At 37.8% G+C, this 16864-nt stretch overlaps 1 pseudogene; it reads left to right on the forward strand.

Moving 5' to 3' along the window:
- Nucleotides 1–10594: 10594 nt before the first annotated feature.
- Nucleotides 10595–11256, forward strand: LOC101990148 (annotated as a pseudogene).
- Nucleotides 11257–16864: the final 5608 nt, after the last annotated feature.

The following is a 16864-nucleotide window of genomic DNA, read 5'->3' on the forward strand; positions in this document are numbered from 1 at the left end:
CAACCATCAGCACCCATGCATTACTATAGCAATATGATATTTACTTTTAAGTGAATTTTTAGATTCTGGAGGTATTGATAGGAAAATGGCTATGAAACAGAATATAGAAATATGTTACAGAAATAGAAGCTGCTAAAGATAAAAAAAGGGTCTTATGCAAGGTTTTGTTTATCTTTATAGGAAGTATGCATATTTTTAGCCTTTTAGCAAATATAAAGGAAAGTTAAATGAGATTGTGAAAATATTAAAGTAAATTTGACTGACTACAATGTCAAAACTTGGTTAATAGCAATAATGTCTGAGGTGGATTTAATTTGCTTTGCTATCAATCTATAAAATAATGATGGGATGGAAAAGGTAGCCTTTTCTACCCTGTTATTTTGAGTTGAAATCAAAGCTGTTGCCCTTGTGGAGTGACTTTCTGATTACTTGGACAAGGATTTTGGATGCCTGTCCACGTTGCATTGAGTTTTGTGTCACCAAAGCCACACAGTATAACTCTAGAGTTTATGATCTCTTCAGTTCCCACTGGGAAGGAGTTTAGACAAGTTAGTGTTTTAGGTGAGCATTGCGATATTATCAAATATTGCATAATATGCACCCATGCCACGAACTATGTTTAATCCTTATGTTAAAGCTAGAGTGATTAAAAACCACATGGTATTGGCATAAAAAAAGACACATTGATCAATGGAATCTAATTGAAGACCCAGACACTTATGGATACCTGATTTTTTTTTTTGATAAAAAAAGCCAAAATTACACACTGGAAAAAACATAATATCTTCAACCCATGGTGCTTATCTAACTGGATGTCTGCATGTAGAAGAATGCAAATAGATCTATACTTATCAGCCTGTATAAAATTCAACTCCAAGTGGATCAAAGGCATTAACATAAAACCAAATACACTGAACCTGATAGAAGAGACAGTGGGGAATAATTTTGAAATCATGGGCACAGGAAAAGACTCCCTGAACAGAATCCATTAGAGCAGGTGCTAAGATCAACAATTAATAAATGATACCTCATGAGGTGAAATGTTTCTATAAGACAAAGTACAATCATTCGGACAAAGTTCTAGTCTACAGATGTCATTTTGTTTTTTATCAATTCCACATCCAATAGGGGACTAATATCCGAAATATGCAAAGAATTGAAACACTAGATATCAAAATATCAAGTAATTCACTTTTAAAATGGGGTACAGATCTAAACAGGAGCCTCAACAGAAAAAACTCTAATGGCTGAGAAATACTTAAAGAATTGCTCAACATCTTTAGCCATCAGGAACATGCAAATCAAAACTACTTTGAGATCTCATCTTGCACAAAACAAACAAACAAAAATAAACCAAACAAAGGAAATAGTTAATCTCCAAATCAGCTTACAGAAAGAGTGAAGAATATAAGTTAATAACAAAACGCCAAATATTTGCTTTTTTTGTGGATTTTGATTCTCTTACCCACTTTAATTTTAAAATGTATGTGATTATCTGCATTTGTATAAATGCATTACCTTGGAAATTGTTTAACTATTTCTAAAATAAAGATCTTTAGACAGTAAAAAAACAAAAGATTATAAAGTTGGTACTGTTATTTGTATTATATAGGAAGGAAGCTGCAGACCGATCTATTCGTTGCCTACACCCACAGAGCTGCCTATGCATAGTTATCTACACTCACATTGTCACCGGCTAGAACTCAAATCTGGATGATTGACCCCTCTTGCCGTACCACATGCCCTTATGTGATGCAACTTCTCCTGCATCTGTTATCATTGGTCTTCTCCTCGTCTATGCCCTCATTGTTATAACTATAGTGTGTTCGAACAACTATGGCCTGTTTGTCGCTTTAGTATCACAAAGAAATTAACATGCAAAAAAATTAACATGGCGATAGATAGATTCATTAGGCCTCATCATGTTCATCCAGAGAAGGCAAGGTGAGTATTATTCTACACAGGTGACAATCAGTGACCCAGGAAGAGTGTGCTTTATCCAAAATAATAGGAAGCCATGCCTGATACAAGTAGAACATTCACTGACTGTATTGCTTCTCTTTCCCCACTGTGGTGCTTTTGCCAAAAGTTCCCCCCAAGAGCTGGTGCTTCATTCAGTCAGTCATGTATCTGTCTGCCTAGGCTTAGCCAGAATCACTTCAGCCAACTCAGATGCCAGTCAGCGTTCACTCAGAAAATGGTCCAGACACCAGTGGGAGCTCATTTCTTTCACTTCCTGTTCATCCTTCTTGTCTTAGTCACTTTGTCTTCTTTTTTATTTACTCTGAGCTTAGTCTGGCCTTTCCGTGGTTTGTGAGTGATTTGTTTGGTTATTTCTAATTAGTGTTATTTTTACCTGAAAACAGTTCTAGACTAATAAATACTAAGAAGGAGAAGCCTGTGATTGTAACAGTGGCTTGACACATTGTTATTTATCTTCATATTCCTTAAAAGTTTTATGATTACAGCTTTATTCTAAGTTTGTTCCAAATAAACAAGTCATTTTTTATGACTAAAGTACAACTCAGCATTTACTTCAGAACAAAATGTATCTTGCTAAACATTATCAGATTTGAAAATGTGATTTAACCTCTAAAAGACAGTTGATTTGCAGTTGATAGGCTTGTTTTTTCTGATTTAGTGGAGTCATCAAACTGCTTGTGCTGCCTAGATAATTTGATGTAAAGACAGGGGGGTGGTGGTAAAAACAAAGCTATGAAATTTTACCTGAAACAAAGAAACCAAACAATGAGTACAAAGTAGTCATTTATACATGTGTGCAGAAGAGTTTAAATACGATTCTTTTTAGACTCTCAGCATGCTATCTTGAGTACAGGAAGTACTCTGAGATTATGTCGGCTTAATTTATGAGTCAGCTCTTCCTATAATAGATTAATTTTATTTAGCATTGTTCTACAATGTTCTGATCAGGCCACATACAATAAGTTTTCACAATTTATCAACATCTCAGAAAAAGCACAGTGCACTCTTTAGCTCTGAGAAATGAAAGAAGAAACCAACAGAAAATTGTAATTTCTAGTGTTCCCAGTGGTATAAATTCATAACAATGCATATGGATCAGATTTTATACTGGTAGAAGCTTAATTCTTAACATTGCTTCCCAGCAGCCGGCTTGATGCTCATAATTGTGGTAGGAAATTGCAATCCTTGCTTCCACGACACACTCTGCAGCTGATGACAAAAGCATCCTACCTTTTGTTCAATATGACATAATTCATAGAGTGGAAAAGAGTATCTTATGTTGTAATGTTTATGACCCCTGAAACCCAGTGTCAGAAAATGGAGATCTTGGTAGACATCAAATGGATTTTAGATACAGTAGCTAATCATGTATGTGTTCATATCTTGTAGATTCAGTTATTCTTTCCTGTTATATAATTTTGTTCCATTGTGTAATATGCTATGTTCCTCTGTTAGTTGAAAATCCAGTGTTTTGAACGAACTATTTGTGTTCTTGAAATTATTTTTCTATTTATTTATAAAACTCTTCTATCTTTAGTTCTTACCAAAATTCTTTCTGTTTTCAATGCTTCTTTCATACTTCCTTGTTCCTTTTTCAGGCTAATAAAAATGTAAGCTCAGTGTCAACAAATGCCTAAAAATGTTTCTTCTTCTTCTTCTTCTTCTTCTTCTTCTTCTTCTTCTTCTTCTTCTTCTTCTTCTTCTTCTTCTTCTTCTTCTTCTTCTTCTATAAATTTGATATTCTTGAGACTAATTCCTGTCACATTTACAGTTCTCTTTTAAAGCTTTACACAAACCGAAACATGGCTTGGAAAGAGAGGATCTCAATTGAGGAATTGCCTTCATCAAATTGGCCTGTGGGAATTTAGTTGAAATCTTATAGTTCTGTGTCTTATGTCAGAGGGCTTTAGTGGATTCATCCTTGCAGGTTTGTTGACTGCAGCACCTCTCTGTCTCTCTCTCTCTAGCTTATTCCACTGTCTGTCTGTATTTATCCTTGGAAGATTCTACAACCTCTTTAATCAGGTATTCTTCACGACTCTAAAGTTAGAACCATGTGGCTAATTTTGCCAAGTTCAGTTGTCCTTTGAGAGTAAGCCTGGTCCCCTCCTTGAATTAAATTTGCATAAAATTTTCTTTTATACTCTTCTTGCTCTTTTTCATTGTAGAGTCACATAAGAGAAATTTCTAATAACCACAATGATATAGTCAATATTACTATCTTGAAATCTCTGCTAAGAAAATTAATTCAAAAATCTTCCATTTGGTATCAGGAAGATTCCTAGGACAAGGGCATAAAGCAGCCATATTGTTTGCCAAAAGAGTACAAAAATAGTTTTTAACCTGGTTATTTTTGTTTCCTCTGAAACCCTTTTGCTGGGCCTCCATAATCCAGTGCTCTCAGCCCTATTGTCTTTCAAGCTCTTACTAGGAAGGCGTATTAAATCTTCCTTATAATCTTCAGTCACCTCCCAAGTCCAAAGTCCCAAAGTCTTCCACACTTCTCTGAAAAAACTCCACATAATCAAGTCTGTCAGCAGTGCCCACTCCATGACACCAAACTTCTGTCTTTGTTATTTTTCTGTTACTGTGCTAAAATACCATGGCCAAGGGAAATTATAGAAGAACAAGTTTACTTGGGGCTTACAGTTTCAGAGGGTTGGAGTCCATGGTTACATCATGGTAGGAAAAAACATGGGAACAGTCAGACAGGTATAGCATAAACACAACAGCTGAGAGCTCACATCTTAAGAATTATCTGAACATGTTTTAGGTTTTTAAAATTTTAAAGCCTCATCCCAGTGACAGACTTCTAACAAGATCACACCACGTCATCCTTCCCAAATAATTTCACCAACTGGTGAACAGATATTCAAACATATAATACGATGAGAATCATTCTAATTTAAACCTCCAAATGTTCTGAATATTTACCCACATACCCACAGATAGATGTAATCCTCACCCCTCATCAATGAAACCCTTTCTTTTTGAAGCAGATGTGGAAACATTACAGAAAACCACAACTGATTGAAATGCAGTTGTGGAGCTCCGTACTGATTGATCTACAATACAACTCTTACATCTAAGATGTGGGGAAAATTGGGGAAGAAGGGATGGAGCAGGAAATTTGCTGTGAGATGCATCTCGTAGAAATGTCAGAGGAGCTATACCCATGAAATCCCACACAAATGGCTTTTTAAACATGACTTGAACAAAGACAATGTGAATAGAGAGCTAATGTAGTAGGAGAAAAACTCGGTAGGCCCCAACTCTAGACAAAGGATTACAGGAAACTAAAGGCTGCTGAGAGCTGGAGAAATAGTCTTCTTCAGAAATTAGTGGTCAATCCTGAAATCGTAAATGTATGAGTAACATTATACTGACTAGGAAGGTTATATTTATCTAACATATACATATATATGTATATATTTTATATATTTTACATGTAAATACACACACATACATATATATTACATGTAAAAACAATTATAGAAAAAGTGACCATAAATATTTAAATTAAGTTTCAACCCTATTATCGATCAGCATTCACGGTGCTGGAAGGTACTTCACATGATACAGAGGAAATATATAATTATAAATATCATCTAAATACTGAGACCTATAGCAGGGACCTTTCTGCAAGATATCTTGGTACAACAGTGGCACAAATATTATGGAAGTAACCAACCGCTTTCTGCCTGGATTTAAGGTCTATTCCATGAACTAGAACCCACAATTGAACCTGCTAAAGTGTCAAGAACCTGATACTAGATATATGTCATGAGCCTAGGGGAAAACCTACTATTATTATTCTGCTAAAGGAGCAGCAATAAAATGATTCCTAATGATACATTGATATACCCATAGATCAGTGTCTCACTCAATCTCCATCAGAGTAGATGGGAATTAAGTCAGAGACTCACAACTAGATATCCCTCTCTACTCTTCTCCCCTTCCCTTCCATAACCACTAAAGAAATATCCAACCTCACTCTGCGTGACATGCCTATCCATATTTCTGTCTCTTGCTGTCACTGCGTGTCTCCCTGCCTGGGAGCAGCCACTGCTCAGAAACCTGCAGCTGTCCCTGCCTCTGCTCTCTGGACCCTCTGCCTACTGCCTGCTGCCATATGGCCCAGTGCCTGCCACCACCAGGGATCTGCAGCATTTTTAATTAATCCATTACAAAGAGACTTTGGAGCTCAGTCAAAATGGAATGCTTTTGTGAAACCCAGGGTCTGTGAGGGAGAGTGTGAGAGTCAGAGGTGACAGATGACCCTAAGGTAACAGTATCTTCCAGACACAAGACTGATACATCTATGAACTCACAGAGACTGTGGCATCACTCCAAAACTTGCACAAGTTCAAGCTAAATGGCGTTCAACACCAAGAGGGCTAAAAAGTGGACTTGGGGTTCTGCTCATAACCAAGAAGCGATTTGCAGTGAACAATTACTGAAAAGGGGAAAACCAGTTTCCTCCAATAAAGTGTCACTGGGTATATATTAACCACATCCCAGGGCAGGCCCGATACTCAGGAGTAGTTAGCTGGTACAAAAAAACCTCTATCCAGTGGGAGGTCCTTGGACTCCCCACAGGGCAGGGAACCCTGGCTGCCCTTCAGGCTGATGAGAGAGGGGGAGTTGATTAGGGGAGGGGGAGGGAAGTGGGAGGCGGTGGTGGGGAGGAGACAGAAATCTTTAATAAGTAAATAAATAATAAAAAAAGAAAAAAATAAAATGAAGCTAATTAAACCAGAAAAAAACCCTCTATCCTTTTTCCCCCTTTTTTCTTCTCTTGTAGGCTTTTTATTTGATTTTGTTTTATTCTGGTGTATTTTGTCTTTTTAGTTTATTTGTCTTGGTTTTCACTTTGGTAGTTCATTCTTTTGAAAGAGAGAGAAAGGACAATAAACTTATGTGGGTAGGGAGATGGGAAGGATTTGGGAAGAGTTTCAGGAGAGAAAAACAGTATCAAAATATATCATATGAGAAAAATCTGAAAATTATAGTTACACTATTATCCCTTTCCTTTTTTTCTCTCCAACCCATCTCATATATCTCCTGTTGCTTGTTCTAAAATTCATGGCCTCTTTTTCCTTAATTTTCGATATATATCATTATTTATATATTCCTAAATACATAAGTACATTCCACTAAATCTGTAGAACGTTACTCGTATGTGGATGACTTCAATGGGTATCCAGTTGGGCTCTGTGTTCTCGCAGCTCCGAACTCCAAATCTCCAGATGTGTATACAGAGCCTGGAGGAACAGTAGTAACTTGGGAGGTAGGAAGGGACAATGGTGAGCGAAGGAACAGTAGAGGAGGGGATAGAAGGATACAAGTGACCTGAGAGGGAAAATGGGAAAGATAGGGGATGCTTAAATTAGGGAGGAGAGAGAGGTCAATAAGGCAGGGAAGGGAGGGAGGCAGGTAAAAATGTCTGAAAAGGCATCATTAGTGTCTTTCGAAAATGTTGATAAATATTTGTATTAATTCTTTGAGAATTTCATACGTTGCATTTTTATCATATTAAAGATTTTTCAAGCTCTTGAATTTGCTTCATTTCCTGAAACAGGCCTGTCGGAGCCCACAGAAGTTGGTCTGTTTCACCTTGTCTAAAGGTCAGTGAGTTCAGGCCAATTCTTGCTACTTCAAGGATATAGCAGGAGGTTTGATCCAGGGGTGGCTGCCTACAGGATGCTTGACTTAAGGTGTGGTCACTGCCTGTCCCGCCAAAACAACAGAATACTTAACCCAGGACGCTTCAAGTATTGAAGAGGCAATTGCTGTTTGTTCTTTGTATCTCGGCAAAGAAGTCTTTGCCTCCCCCGTCCCCTTTTGGAGTGGGGTATATAAAGCAAATAGAAAATAAATGCAGGTAAATCCAGTATTCACTGGTTTCCCTCCTGACTCTACTCTGTGTCTCCCTCTACTCCTTTTGTATTTCTGTTAAAGTCTAGCCGTTCAGTAGCGGGAAATTAGTATTGTTTTGTCAGTTCATTTCAGTCCAAACTACAAAAATTTCAAAGCTATATTGGGAGAAATCTCAGCGCCCTTTCTCTTAGCGGGCTTTGTAAAGGTCACACCGATTCACTGGTTAGGCCACAATTTTCTTACATGTTCTGGAGTCTCCTTTGGTAGTGGCAACAAAACTTCATTTGTAGCTTAAGGAGCAGGCACTTATTTCGCACAGTTCTGGGGCTAGATTATCCAAATGGTTAGTAGAAGATTTAGTTCTGGGTGAAGATCAGCTTGCTGGCTCACAAATGCCCATCATATCATTCACATTATATGTGCTCAGAGGACCTCTTCTTTTTTCCCGGACTGGGGGAGAAAGAGATAGGGAGGAAAAAAGAAAAGGAAGATTGAAGGAGACAGACAGAAGACAGGTGGGGAAGAAACATGCATACACACACACACACACACACACACACACACACACAAAGAGGGGGGGGAGAGAGACATAGAGAGAGAGGGAGGAGGAGGGAGGGAGGAAGAGGGAGTTTCTATGCTGTTCCTTTTATTATAAGGACACAAATCTTCCCATCATGGTCCCATGCTCACAGTCTTATGAAAGCCTTATTATTTCTCGAAGTTCTCATGTCAAATATAATTTTGTTGAGGGTTGAGGTTTCCATGAGCATATGAATGGACGGGATGACAAACATACTGTCTAGAATACTAGCTACGGTGGCCACATTTTGCAGCTTGCTTCCTAATCACTGCTCAGGCAACCTCCACAGGAATCTTGGTCATAAAGACTGTCACAGTCAAATAAGTTTGGGAAACTCTAACTCAAGTGAAAGCAAGTAGATTTTCCCCCTGAAAGTTTTTCTAAGAGCCTTGAATATGCACATAATTCTGAATTACTTATGGGAAAGTTTTCTATAAACATTCAAGACATTTTCACACCATGCTTAACCATATTTCCGTTGCATACATCATAGGAAGCAATGTAGAAAATAATAATGACCAAGGAAAATTTAATGTATATGTAGATAAGTTTCATCTATTATACTTTATATACATATTATAATTATCTAGAAAAACATGTTTTATATTTATGTATGTTATTTCACGTCTTTCACTTATGAAAATTGCATGATATTACGGGCAAAAAAGCCATTGAACAGTATTTTGGAGTCAATGCGAAGTAAAAATGGAGCAGTAGGATATTGGATTGGAGAGGTTTCATGAAATATAGAATTATGTACTTTCTAGACATTTTTAAACTTTTCTCAAAAAAGATTTTAAGTGGCATTTGTTTCTCTCTTGCTGAAGTATGTCAATACAGAAGGGTTTGTGTTCATTATGCACGCGCATATCTACAGCAGAGTGTAGATGGTTCATGTACCTGGTTTGAACTTCCCCCACTAACATCTTGTTCTTATAGTAGAGGAATCAGGCTGTACACAATGAAGTGATTTCTCCGGGTCTGTTAGCGAACCGAAAGCACAGACAGAGCTAGAATGAAAATGTCCTACCTCTTACATCAGTGATCCTTCCCTGCTGCCTTGGTTGTTCTCAACTTTAGTCTTTCCAACTCTTCTTTCAAATGAGAATTTCACATTCATCAGAGACACATGGTTTGAAAAAAAATTCCTAGGAGCCAGGAAGATGACCTTGAGGGTGAAGATGCCAAGTCCTAGTCCCTGAGTTATAACACTGGATCCTACATGGTGTAAGAAGAAAGCAGATTCCTGTAAGTTGTTCCCTGGTCTTCACATGAATGCCTTGGTATGAAGACACACATACATGCATGCATGCACATGGGCAAAAATAAATAAGTAAATATATGACTAAATTTATATAAGATATCTTAAAAGTAAAATACATACATAAAATGCATTAGATGTGGTCTTCAAATGGAAGGTATTATTAACACACATAATAGAGAATAGCCTGTTTCCCGTTGGCTCTTTATTCTGGGGAAAGACCATGGCTCACAGCTAAAATAAAAATAAATTTTTTAATTAGCCAAAGTATTGCTTTTTTTTGAGAAAGAACAAAATAGAAATATTTGGTTTTAAATTTAAAAAATTAAAAAAAATACTTTAACAAGTAGTTGGAGAGCAGTTACCCATACCAGAAGGACAAAGTGTCTAGGCCTTGGCCCTTGGGGCATAAGCTTCTAGAACCTTGGCCTGCATGGGAGTGACTCATTTTGGTGAATCAGCCCTTTCCACAATTTGTATTGAGGACAGCAGGTCCTGGGAGGAAAGCAGCATTGTTTAGCATCCATCTCTAGTCTAGGTGCACACGGATGTGCATGTACTGTTCTCCATCAGAGGGAAAATTGTGCCTTTGTCCTTATCAACGGTGGATGAGTTATCCACACAAAATTACAGATGACTCATACATACAGTTTTGTGACATTTCTGTTTTCTGTTCTTCCTGCTTGGAGAGACTATATGAGCTGAGAAATCTAATTACCTTTTGATGATGAAGCAAGATGAGAGCAAGCTCAGAGCAGAGAGTTTTTTTTTCCCTATAAACTTGGCTCTGACAATGCCTGCTGGAGGATGGTACCTTCTCAAGAGCAATGGAGTTTCGTCATTTTCTTGTCCAAGAAACTCCCCCCTTGCTTTGACTGTGAGTGAAGATAATGGAGTATGTTTTAGCTCCAACTGTATTTGTCTCATCTGGTAGAATTTTCCAGACAGAATGTGCTGACCTTATCTGCTGTAGCTGCTGGGTTCCCCTCAGTGGGACTAAAGGCTGCAAACTAAGAAGAAATACGTCCATTCTGCGTGAATGAAGTGCACACAAAGCGGAATGAATTACCAAGCTCTTGGGTTTGGTGTACGGTGACAGGAGGCCCAGATTACAGAGTACTGGTGCACAGAGCTGGAAAATGTCCTGGGAGATGCTCTTTTGTTTGCAAAGACACCGTTTGCACAGCCCAGCTGGGAGGGAGAGTAACGTCTGAGACGCAGAGCGGTCAGGTGGTGTTCGTCCATTTGGAGTGTCCTTTTTCTGTGGTTGGAATGAGGAATGGCTGCATTTATTTCAATCAGATCCATCTGAGGCTTACTCTTCCTGGAAGGCCACAGCGATGGGAAAGAACAACGCAAATGGGAAAACCTTCCTTGAAAAAGACAGAACGAAAGCCCTGAACTTGAAAATGCCTTTTCTGCAGCCATCATTGCTCTCAGGGAAAGCTTTGAAGGGCAAATAGTAGAAGATAGCATGGAAGTCGGGATCTGCAATGAAGCCGACTTTAGGACATTTATTCCGACTGATTTTCAGACTGTCAGAGCATACTAAAGAAGTGGCTGAACAATTCTACTTCAAGATAATTTATCTAGCCGGGCGGTGGTGGCACACACCTTTAATCCCAGCATTCAGAAAGCAGAGGCAGGCAGATCTCTGTGAGTTCGAGGCCAGCCTGGTCTACAAGAGCTAGTTCCAGGACAGGCCCCAAAGCTACCAAGAAACCCTGTCTCCAAACAAACAAACAAACAAACAAAAAATCTATTTACTTATACATGTTTATGGTATGCTTTATTTCTGCAGACTTTTTATACTTATTTCTACAGGGCTTAATAGAACTATGTTTTTAAAATGATAATTATACAAATAGACTATTAAATCCAATTTAATGAGAGCAGTGAGTACCTTTTAACTGCTGAGCTAGCTCATCAGTTTTGAAGTGGAAAAGTTTAAACTAGTTATTTCTTACTTTTAATCACATTTGCTTTCTGGGAATAACATTGCAAAGCAGAATGACAAAATTAATGAAGTCTTTATATATTTCACACTTACCATTAGATAGTTCCTGTGTTTTCACAGAGCACTATGCTGATTTAGCCTTTAGAATGGAGAGACTCTGTAGGCATTGATGGATTCATGAGTGGATTAGGTGTTGTGGTGGTTTGAATCAGAATGGCCCCACAGGCTCTTACATTTGAATGCTTAGTCATCTGGGAGTGGCACTACTTGAGAAGGGTCAGAAGGTGTGGCCTTGTTGGAATAGATGTGACTTTGTGGGATGAAGTGTGTCACTCAGGGTGGGTTTTGAGGTTTCACAATTCCAAGTCAGGCATCTGGGAGTGGCACTACTTGAGAAGGGTCAGAAGGTGTGGCCTTGTTGGAATAGATGTGACTTTGTGGGATGAAGTGTGTCACTCAGGGTCTCATTCCTCTTCCGGCTGCCTGTGGATCCAGGGGTAGAACTCTCAGCTCCTTGTCCAGCACCACGCCTGCATGTGTACTTCCTTGCTCCCTGCTATGATGCTCATGTACTAGACCTCTGAAACTGTAAGCAAGCCCCAATTAAATGTTTTGTTTTATAGGAATTGTCTTGGTCATGGAAGAACACTGACTAAGATGCATATTAAGCACCATTAGGTATTGACCAGGAAGAGACTAGAGTACTTTGTGTGACTTAGCAAGGAAGTGCTAAGCAAAATCAGCCTCCTTTGGGAGAAATACAACTAAATGAACTATGATTTTTTTTTTTTTTCAAAATAAGAAGAACCCTTTCATTAGAAAAGATTCAAGAATCCTCCTAGATCTGGTTATTGGTCACTAATGAGTAAATGTCAAACTTTGCCTAATTGGAACATATACATTGATGTCATTAATACCCAACATGACATATGTTATATGTCAAACATATACTATTTTAAATACATTTTTATGCTTATTGTAGTAGTTATCATTAACTGTCAACTTGACAACATGTAGAATCACCTGAAGAGGAGTCTCAATTGAATAATCGTCTTCTTCAGATTGCTCTGTAGACATGTTGGTGAAGAATTGTCTGAGTTGTAGGAGGGTCCAGGTCACTCTGGGAAGAACTGTTTAGTTCTGGATAGTGTAAGAAAGTCAGCTAACCCTGAGTCTGTGAGCAGGCCAGCAAGCAGTACTCCCCCACGTTTCCTATCTACATTTCTATCCTAACTTCTCTCAGTGATGGACTGTGACCTGGGAGCATAGTGAAAATAAACATGTTCTTCCATGACTTGTTTTTGATTGGAATATTGTTAGCACAGCAACAGAAATCAAAATAGAACACTTATATATTAGATTAATTAAATACTGCTGTTTTCCTGTTAGCGTTTCCATGGTATTGTCTTACTTCTGATTTCATCAGTGATTTATTTTTAATCAACAGATTTATATTTCAAACTTTATGTCCTTAGTTTGCTATTCAATTTAGTGATTCCATGAAAGCCAGATATCCTTTTTGTGCCTAAAGTTGTGCTTATTAGACTAGTATTAATATACCTCACTGTTTAACCATTGTGGGTAAATAGATATGATGTTTATTTATCAACCTATTGTTTTTCAGATAACATATAAGGCACAAACTGTATTTATATATTTGGGGAAGTTAATGAGTAAGAGAGTATGCACCATATTTTCAGTGGTTTTTAAATATAGACATATGTTTTAAACTTATATTTGTTAAGCACAAATAATTCTAACTACTTTTATAATTTTAGCAAAATATTTTGCTTCATAAATACTTAATACTGAAAGATATAAGGCATGCTTATGCAATCAGGTTCAATAGATGTTATAGTTTGAGTGATAATGCCTTTGAGGTGATCAGCTATGGCAAGTTACTATGTTATTCAATGAAATACAGCAATAAAGAGCTAGAAATTAACTTATTTTTATTTTAAAGCATATATCATTTTTTAGAAAAAATGTTCTTGTTAGAGATACATATCTCAATTTGTTGATTTATATTTTGATTAGGCTACATGTATTTACTCTAGAAGCACCCACTGAATTGAACCAAATCTTTCCAAAACTTTGAAAATGAAATTTAATAGTTTAAATGGAACATGCTAGAATAAGCAGACACCTCTCATTGCACAAGTGAATACTACATGACATCCGCATGAGTGTTGGCACCATGTTCTCTGTTTTTCATAAGTAGAGATTGTTTGCTGTAGCTTTTAGGGCAGGTGAGTGAGGACTCTCATGTTTTCTCTATTCAAATCCAGAGGTTAGCTAACGTCCTATGACGATATACCCTCATTTTAAAAAGACACAGGCCAACAAGAATAGTCTGTGTTCCTCAACTGAAAACATGGAGAGAAGAGGCACACATATAAAAAAAAAACTAAGATAAAGAAGCTAGAAGATAGCTCAAATGACAAAAGCCACTGTCAAGCAAGCTTGAGCATCTTACCTTGGATCCTCAGCACCACAGAATGAGCTGGGTATGATGGTGCATCAGTGAGACACTCTGCCTCAAAATATAAGGTGAGAAGAAAGTGAAGAAGACACCTGATGTTGACCTCTAGCCTTCAAACCCTTGTGCACAGACATGCAGAGAGAATTTATGGTGTTTGGATAAAGTCATAAGTCAGAGTTAAGCTACAGTTAAAAGAAAGCAAGAATCTTAGAGGAGAAATGTACAAGAACATATACAAAGTTGAAAAAATGCAAGAATTTGTTTCTGGGAAAGATTGGGAGAAAGGGGTATGAGTGACATGTCACTGTAGGTGCACTTTATCGTGTGTGATGGTGCAATACTGATAAGCCATCTGTGGCCAAGCATACTTACAGATGTGATGTTCTGCCTCAAGGTGGAGAGTCTATGGCCTGACTTTACTGAGAATCCTTCTCTGGGTGTTAGACTTTTCCTTAGGTTCCAGTGCATTTGTATATATAATGTTACACCATTGGGCATTCCCAGTATTCTGTGATACAACTAAAGTGAGCCTCCTCTTCTTGCAACCAGGGGATACAGAAGGAACTAGATTCCTCAAAAGTTGGGCACACTTCCTGGCATGAATAGGTTTCTATTCTTTGGGGAAGAGGAAGGGTTGTTCTTACCTTGCTTGAGTTCCATAGTCTTACATTTGTACAAATTTGCATTATAAAAATGCTGTGTGTCAACTCGGACTTTTGTTTATCTGAATGTTTCTACCACATTTTATAAACTGCAGCGTTTCATTTAAACCATTGATTTGTATTTGCAGCACAAAAAATAAACCATGCAGTTTACTTCTCTCAATTCTAATAATAACTCCAATGCCATGCTTGCCAAAACCTCCATTAAAGACATATGCCTTGACTCACTCATCTCAATAATACGGAAAAACAACCTTTCCCAGCTGCGGGAAGTTTAATGTTGCTTTTGAAGAGAAAGCGGAGAAATATTTCACTCAAATATTTATATAGCTTGGGACTCCCAGGAGACCCTCAGTAACAGGCAGTGGTTCTGTTAGTCCTGCTGGAGGTCCACCCCGACTGTAGAAATGCAGATAGCTGGAGGGAACAGCAAACGCACATGGTCTCATGGCGGTGTCAGGGTTCCCTCGACAGGCTGTTTCTTTGCTCCTAAACCAATCTTCAGTTTCGTTAAACTGAGAAAGATGATTTTAGTTTATTCTGGGTTCTACGTGCCTGGACTATAAACTTCTGAAGGCATGGGACACCCTCCCAAGTCTTGGACCTCAACTATAGGAGACTCTTAGTTTGCATATTGTGTCAAATGTAAATTTGGAAGTATGTTTTTCTTTTATAGCCTCTCTGGATTTTCTCTCTGTTCTCAGAATCTGATGTGGGGAAAGCAGTCTGCTTGTTCCTCAATAGACTGTTTTAACCTCAGAAGCAAATTCCAGATCCACTTTTTTCTCTCATCCAGAATATCTTATTAATTAATTAAAGCCATAGGTCACAATTTGTTAGACATGTTGAATGCTGAAGTGTAGCATATGATACTGATACATTACTCCAGATTACTTATGTGACTATAATGTGAACGGAGTGGACTGGATTGAATAGGGAATGAATGAAACGGATTTAAATCACAAAGGTACTTACAAATACAAATAAATTAGAATGCAGAGAAATAGAGGCTGCATTTCCTAAACTCAGAGAGACTATTTTCAGCCATATGCTTTAAAAAAATAGAACAATTGTTATTTTGAAATAATCTTACAAAATGCATGTCACCTCAAAACCAAGACTTTTTTCTAATGCTATTTAACAGATGGCATTGTATAGATACTCTTATCAATGGCAAATAGTGTAAAAATAGCAAACAAATATTGACTGAGCATCGTCATACCCGGTTACATGCAGACTGTTGACATAGGTTCTCTAGTGAAACTGAAAAACCTCATGAATGGCTGTGCATGCCCCATTGCTTACAGTCTTTCTGGAACTTGAATATACCGAGATACAAATTCTAGAAAGAACAGTCAAGGAAATAGTCTGTGCATGTCCTGTTTAACAACTATAAATTTTGCAACAGAAATATATATTCTCATAGTTCCTTGTGTTTCTTGTAATAAAGGAGTGGTCAGACCTTCAGTGGAACTTAGATGCAGTACTTTTAAGGTTGTAAGATGCAAGCAACCATGATGGTTTTCATGCTGCCATATTCACCGTTTATAAAACCATCAGAGATGTCATATCTTTGCAGCAGATGTCCTCATACAATCTGACCCTCATCTTTGTATCAAATTAAAGATTATGTGATTCTGATAACTTATCTCGAGGTAAGCTATGTACTCTGTATATTCTAGTGAGGTTATTCTGGTGTATTGTGGTCGTTGGAGGGTGGGATTGCTCATAAAGAAGTATAGGTTTTCGAGATGAATTTTACAGAACTATCGTTTATCCTCCTGCATAAAAGTCACTCCTACTATAAGTGAAATGTGCAATTTTGCATCTTCCACTGAACCTGGAAATGTCAGGGCTAGCTAATGGAATGAAAATGCCACACACTGAATGGGATATGAACCAGATGCAACCGGCTGTTTTTTTGTTGTGGCGGCTCTAGCCATAAGACATGCACTCAAAACCATTTGCTGCTCTGCAGTTAATTCCTTGATAAAAACGGGCACCTTGGCCTTGAGCTAGGACTCTCACTGTTTAGTGAAAAATCCAACTATTTTCCTCC

Source organism: Microtus ochrogaster, chromosome 19 (assembly GCF_000317375.1).
Source record: "Microtus ochrogaster isolate Prairie Vole_2 chromosome 19, MicOch1.0, whole genome shotgun sequence".
NCBI classification, from domain to species: Eukaryota; Metazoa; Chordata; class Mammalia; order Rodentia; family Cricetidae; genus Microtus; species Microtus ochrogaster.